This window comes from Octopus bimaculoides, chromosome 15 (assembly GCF_046866305.1).
Source record: "Octopus bimaculoides isolate indiv1 chromosome 15, ASM4686630v1, whole genome shotgun sequence".
In the NCBI taxonomy this organism is placed as follows: Eukaryota; Metazoa; Mollusca; class Cephalopoda; order Octopoda; family Octopodidae; genus Octopus; species Octopus bimaculoides.
Genome location: NC_142942.1, coordinates 23,210,955 through 23,218,542, shown reverse-complemented (window position 1 = coordinate 23,218,542; position 7,588 = coordinate 23,210,955). Strand labels below are relative to the sequence as shown.

At 38.7% G+C, this 7,588-nt stretch overlaps 1 protein-coding gene across 1 annotated transcript in view; it reads left to right on the top strand.

Annotated features, from left to right (window-relative positions):
• Positions 1-889: 889 nt before the first annotated feature.
• LOC106874118 (rho GTPase-activating protein 6) overlaps positions 890-7,588 on the top strand; it is a 76,621-nt gene continuing 69,922 nt past the window's right edge. The window contains exon 1 of the mRNA XM_014921726.3: positions 890-1,105. The gene's annotated coding sequence lies outside the window, so the exon portion shown is untranslated. The remainder of the gene's footprint in view (positions 1,106-7,588) is intronic.

Here is a 7,588-nt window from a genome sequence, read left to right as displayed (position 1 = left end):
AAGAGGGTGTGAGTTGAGGAAAAATTCGTTGTTATTTCTAGTCAGTCAGGGTTTTCTTGCTGGTTTGCTGACCTCGTGGTGGCAAAGTACGATGCAGTGGCCCTCAGCGGTGTTGGTCTCATGGTAGCAAAGACTTGGTGGCCCTCAGCAGTGCTGCCCTTCCCGAGACCTAGTGGTGAGTTCAACTCTACAAGTTTCTTAGTGACCCAAACAGCATTATAACACCGTGACCACTGACATACGTTACACAGCATTTGTAAATTGTTGTTGTTGTTGTTGTTGTTAAGCACCAGGTCGGTTCTGGGCGAGTCATCTTATAATTAAAAGCACCTTCGTTGTTAATAAACCATATTCCAAATTTATTTATCATAGCTCTTTGAGAATACACATTAAAGATATATATTTTTTCTATCCGATGAAGGGCCTAGTTTTTTATTTTTGTTCTTTTTTAATATAGGTCTTATTCCGTCAGGATATACAAACCTTTCCAAAATTTACGATGCCAAGATCACGGCACCACGTGATCAAACTTCCAAACCATATTTTACAAGGTATGTCCATGGATCCCGACGAAAAGATGAAGGGACGAAGACTCCTCTTAAAAAATTTCTCACTTTTTCTTCAAAATCTTTTTGAAATATCTGCCCGTCAGATATCCACGGGCCCTTCCTTGGTTTTCCTTGACCCAAACCCCTTGTCGTTGCCCCGTCTAAATTCCTTTGTTTTTGGCCCTACCCTCACGGGAAATGGGCTTATTTCAAAACAGCATAACCGATGCGCACCACCATCAGCCGTGTCAAATATTTCGTGTTCGTGTTTACAGTGTTTATAATTTTGCCGAGTTATAAAGGTACAACCCGGATATGAGAGTCACTTCCCTGTCAGAGCTGATTGTTCGGCCAGAAATCGTCAATGATTACACGAAAATCAACATGGCGAGTCCGAAATAATAAGAAAACGACAAACACAACAGAAAGCATAAAATAACTTTTATGTTTGACTGTATAAAAGTTTATGGTTGTTGGATGGTTATTATTATAAGAAGGACCAGATTGTCTGGCAACTGATAACTTTGGCAACATCAACACTGAACCACCTTCTTCCGGTAAGGACGAATTTAGGCATTTTTTATTTTATTTTATTTTATTTTGTTGCAGTCGTCGTCATCGTATTTGTTGATTAGCTTCGGATCAACTTTGTTCCAACAAACCTCTATAATCAAAGACATTCCGCTCGTGACCGTCACGTCTTTTATTTTTTGAAGACACATTGTTTTAAGGAACTACTTTTCCCAAACTGCTCTTTTTTATAAGTATATTTTTATTAACATAGTTATTTGAGAAGCCGAACGAAGTGTAACCGGAGTGAGATTTGGCTGTTATTTCTAGCAGTTCACAGCCAACAGGTGGAGCCCCTGTGGATGTCGTCGCTATCGTTGAAATCATTGTTGTTGTTCTTTAACCCCAGGCCAGTCGTCACGATTCCAGGACAATGATCAAAATCAAAAACTAGTCCTACCCTCATTCCGTATATTAAAAATTAGACCAACCAGTATATCCTCCACCACCACCACCACCACTCCACACACACACACCATTTAATTTTCTTAATAGATGCAAAAGATGAGATTTGACATTTATTTGGCTGCTATTTCTAGTAGTCCTAGTGAACATATAAAACTCACCACCACCGCCGCCGCCGCCGCCCTCATTGTTACCTGTGACACAGATTTGAGGGGAAGGAAGACGTCGCTGTCGTACAATGACGATCAGAAGACTTCGGTCTGGTTACAAAAAGGCATTTTGTCCTTTTTATGCTTTTATTTCATTTCTCCGGCGAAACCCTTCTTTCTTCTTTCTTTCAACAATCAACGGAAGGGAAGAGGAAAGGGGGAGACTTTGGTGAAATGCTTTGGTGGTCAGTTATGACGGCGGCGGCGGCGTGGGGGTCGGGGTAGGTATGTCGACCTCCCGGCAACACGATCAGGGTGGAATGAGGGTGCGGAGGAGTCGGTTGGAGGTGACAATTGTCAACATACTTTCTCACTCTCATCACCATACGTGTGTGTGTGTGTGTGTGCGCGCGCGTGTGTGTATGTGTGCGTGTATGTGTGTGTGAGTGCTTGTAAGTACATATATGTATTTATTTATGCGCGTTTGTATGTGTATATGCATGTTTTGTATATAGGTATGGTTGTGTGTGTGTATATATGAACTATATATATATATATATATATATATATAGTCGTATATATGCGTGTGTGCATGCGCGCATGCATGTGTGTGTGTGTGTGTGGATAGATGGCTGTGTACGTGCATGAAAGCATGTGCGCATGTATCTATTGTCTATAAGCGAAAGTAGGTCATAGACAAGGGAGATTATATAGACTTGAGCTTTTGAAAGTTATTTCCCTTTAATTGCTGTTGAAATCTTGTGATGAACTTTCGCTTTTTTTTTTCCTGCGCCATCTGTTAGTATCAGATCTTTTACGCACACCGACCAACTCGCATATGCACATACACACATACTCTCAAATATACGTGCACACACATACATATACTCGACACGCATAATCAAGCAGGTTCGCCAGAGATTCGTTTGATTTGTGTGTGCGTTCTTGCGCAAGTGCGTGTGTCTGGCTGTTTGTGGTGAAGTTTATCCCGGCGTAAAAACAAAATCAAAACAAACGATGTTGCTTATAATGTATTTTAGTGTCCAGCCACTTAACAAACATGAGATGGAGAGAGAGAGAGAAAGAGAGAGAGAGAGAGAGAGAAAGAGAGGGAGAGAGAAAGAGAGAGAGAGAGAGGTGAGGAAGGGATCGATAAATTAAGTAAAAAGTAAAGGTTTTGGGTGTTGTACACCTAACCCTTTGAGATAGACCAGGAGTTCATTGCTGTCAACGATGCAGACTGGAGCCACGTGACTTGTCCAAGAAAACAAGAACACAATTTGTGTATGGAGTGGGGATTGAACACGTGATCTTATTATCAAGAGCAAAGTGGTATAAACACGTGAAACAAATGCGCCAGTCAATATGATCACCCAATTTTGTGCTTCCAAATCTAGGATTTGTGGAACCCTGGGGACCTAGAAAGATACTGCTGGGGTTGTGCCAGTCCTGCCACCCCCACCTCGCAGACCCACACACACGTGTCTTGGGGCTGAATACTAATCTCCCTACAAATGTGGTTGTACACTTAGAGACCCAGGGCATCGATTTTGTTATTTTGGGTGGGAGCAAACAATGCTGTTGAGGCAGCCCTATAGTGGTCCCCTGTCAATGAGGTCAAAATTTGTTGAGATGTGTGACCTTTCAAAAGTCAAGGGTCAGTGAGAAAGAATTCTTCAAAATCGTATGGGCCTTTCATAATGAAAAGGTTGAGAACATGGCAGTAAGCATTTGAATGTGGTGTTTCAATTTGGCCAGGACCCAATTGCACACACACACACACATATATATGTGTGTGTGTGTGAATATATATTTATTTCTATACAAATATACCTTTTGACTTACATTGTATGTCATTAATATTGCTTTCACATAGACTCGTTAAGTGATTATTATGGTAATTATCATTAATTCATAAATATTTTCAATGTAATGCTTAGATTATAGCCTTTCCTCACACCTTCACAACATCCTAAAAGAATCACTAAATATGAAAGCTTATATTCTTCATAGAATTTGAACAGCAATTATTAACACATAATAAATGTTTTGTTTTATATATGTTTTTTTTTTAATATATATGTTTCTTTTTTATGTGTTTATCTATAAAGACTGGAATTTACAGCTTTAGTCTTTATGACCGGGAGTTAGTAAATGACCTTTGCACCCTCATAAAAATATTTGTTATATTATTTCATAGGATCAATAATAATAATAATCACCATCATCATCATCATCATCATCATCATCATCATCATCATCATCAGTGCCATCATCGTCATTGTTGTCATTGTCGTCATCATCATCACCATCGTCTTTGTCATCGTCGTCGTCATCGCCATCACTTACATGCACACACCACCATTTCCTCTTCCTCTTTGGGTCAAATGGAATTCCTTGGAGCAAATTTTCTGCAGTTTGATGCTCTTCCTGTTGCCTACCCTTCCCTGTTTCTAAACAATGTAACATGCCTGAAACAAGCGAAAGTTGGTGACAGGAAAGGCATCCGGGTATAGAAAATCTGCATCAGTAAACTTCATCAGAGCCAGGCAAATATGGAAAAATGGACGTTGAAGAAATGATGATGATGATGATGAAGGCGATTTTATATTTACCTACCTATGCAAACATATATACACGTGCACACACACACACACACATATACACACATGTACACATGCACATAAAAATATATATCTCTTTTATTCTTTTACTTGTTTCAGTCATTTGACTGTGGCCATGCTGGGGCACCACCTTGAGGAATTCTATTCGAAAACTTGGTACTCATTCTGTCGGTCTCTTTTGCTGAACTACTTAGTTACACACACACAACACACGTGCGCTCACACATACACACACACACACAGACAAACATATATCTTACATGCTTCCATACAGTTTCAATCAATTGGTCAATCTCAAAGTTGCAAAAGAAGACCCTTGTCTAAGTTAGCTCCGAGAGAGATTGAACCTGAAGCCACTTGGTTGGCAAGCCACCTTCCCAGTCATTTCTGAGAGAACATCACTTGTTTAAAGAAGTACAGAACATGTTTGAAGGCAGAACTCTAAAAGACTTCCGGTTTTTTTTTCACTACAAAATTTCTTTCGAAATATACTATTTTTGGTTTAGTTAGTCTTGAAAATTATAATGAAATTAGTAAAATAAACTTTACCATTATTAAGCTGGGCTTTGGAACATAAATAAACAGGAACTTGCATTGGAAACTTTATAATTGAGGTCACTTTATAACAGGAAGTCTTTATCCAAAAAACCAGGAGGGGTTGGCATGGAAAGAGTAAAAATGGACTCTTGTTAGTTTGAAAGAAACCTCATCTGTTTTACGTTGAATATTTTATATCTGAAGGAAGTGTGAGTTCTAGTAAGAAAGAAGTTCAGTTCTCAAGTGAAGCTGGAAGCAGATGCTGCTATGTCTATGAGTTGGAAGCATGTGTGTTCTTCTGGTTGGATATTAAGCATTATTTGGTTCCAACCTCATCTTAATTCCAACCAGCATCGAAGATAAAAAGCAACCCTGACAGTTGCAGACTTGATGCTTCAGCCAACGAAACAATGAATAACAGATGCCGGTTTCTAGATAAAGGGAAGTGGTTGGCCAAACCTGTCTAGAGATAACGGAATATCTTCTGGTGCAAGATAAGGATTCTTCAAGTTGTTTTTGGTAAGGCAAATATTCCTCGCTAAACCTTGTTGCTGTGGTTTTTGTTTTTGTTGTTTTAGTTCTAAGTCATTTCTAATTAAACAGATTTATCCTTAGAAGTGTTCCAGCCATGACTATCGCATCTGTTCCTGCAAACACCATTTTAAACACAGTGGTCACTCACAAATAAAGACCTGGAAGTATGTGCCAAACTTTTGTCTTTCAAATCTTTGGTACACGTAAGCATCTTCTCCGCAGTCCCTCACTTTTAATATAGCCTCCATTTGTGTCATCCTGGATGACACAAACAGGGGCTGAGATAAGGGGCTGCACCAGCATAAGGCTGGGGCTAGTACAGTGGAATTGAGCAACATGAAATGGTGTACTTTGTTCATGGATACAATGACTGCTTGGTCCGGGAAGTGAACTCAAGATCTTATGATCATGATGCCAGCACCTTAACCACTAAGCCACTCGCGTTCACCAATTGCACAGACTTTATTATTCGATGCCATCAAAGATTCCATCTATTTTAAAGATGGTTCCTTGTGATCTAATTTAGCTGCTATTTCTATTTGGCTGACTAACCACATAAATGTCCCCTGATCTTGACTTGGGGTCATGCCTTGATTTTAATCATTAGTTTCACATTGACCCCACATGCTGCTATATACACACACGTACGCACACACACCTATGCATGTGTATATAACAATATATATTATATATATATATATATATATATATATGTGTGTGTGTGTGTGTGTGTGTGTATGTTTATCAAAAATGATCATCCTGAAATACAACAATATATATGCGTGTGTGTGTGTAATATATATATATATATATAAATATACATATATAATATATATATATATAAATATATGTACATACATATATATACATACATATATTTACATATATTTGTACATGTATACACACACACACACACACTGATTTCTAGATTGTGTGATTGATTCCTCGACTTGATTGATTTAAATATCGAATTATTGACACACGTTGATAGAATGAGTTATTGATTCCATGATTGACCTATTGGTTGATCTATTGAACTTTTATTGATTCATAGATTCTATTATTGATTTACATAATAGATTATTGATTCCCTTTGCTGATTCAACTGAAACACCTTTGATCATAGTTCACCTTTAATTAGAGCTTACCTGGTGAAGGGGGGGGTGTCGCAAAAAGAACAACCACAACATATTATAATATATCATCTTTACAATATGTTGATAATATAGTTTATTATTATTATTATTATTATTATTATGATTATTACACCATTTCGAGCGTGGCCGCTGCCAGTACCGTCGGACTGGCTCTCGTGCCGGTGGCACGTAAAAGTACTCACTACACTCTCGGAGTGGTTGGCGTTAGGAAGGGCATCCAGCTGTAGAAACTCTGCCAAATCAGATTGGAGCCTGGTGTAGCCATCTGGCTCACCAGTCCTCAGTCAAATCATCCAACCCATGGCAGCATGGAAAGCGGACGTTAAACGATGATGATGATAATTATTATTATTATTATTATTATTATTATTATAACACATTGATAAGATCATATCAATATTCGGTGCCTTGGGCAAAAATCTTCTCTGAAGGGGTGCTGAAAAGTTCCTGGCCTTGGGTAGAAGAAAATACAGGAGGATCAGTTAATTATGATTTTATTCCATGATATTCTCCTCTCAGATTCACACACTTATTGCAGCAGTTCTTCACTTTTCCTAAGTCTTGTATAAAGAACTCAGAAGGTTGGGCCTCCAGCCAGGCCTTTCGTGTTACCCTTAAAGCCAGGAGCTTTTCAGCCACCCCATATATATATATTTGCACAATGATGCCAATGAGAGGAAAGCCCAGAAACAGTAAGCATTCTCTCCTGCTGACCCCATAAGCTTTGCTAGCATCCAGTATGTGGGACTTTCAACTGGTAACACGTGCATCTGCAAGTTGTTTGCAAAAAATCTATACACACACATATATATATACCAAACACACAAACAAGAGAAATAATCCCGAGTGACCACTGGCATGACTTATTTGGTCAACTCAAGAGAGATGAAGAAAGTTATACTAAATACCATACAAAATAAATTTCTCTCTCCCCTTCCTCTCCCTCTCTTTCTCCTTATCCCATCACTCACATAACAAATATATTTTTAGTCTTATGTTCCATATACAAAACCTGTTGACACTAATTTACTTATCTGCCTATCTCTCTATCTCTCTTTCTCTCT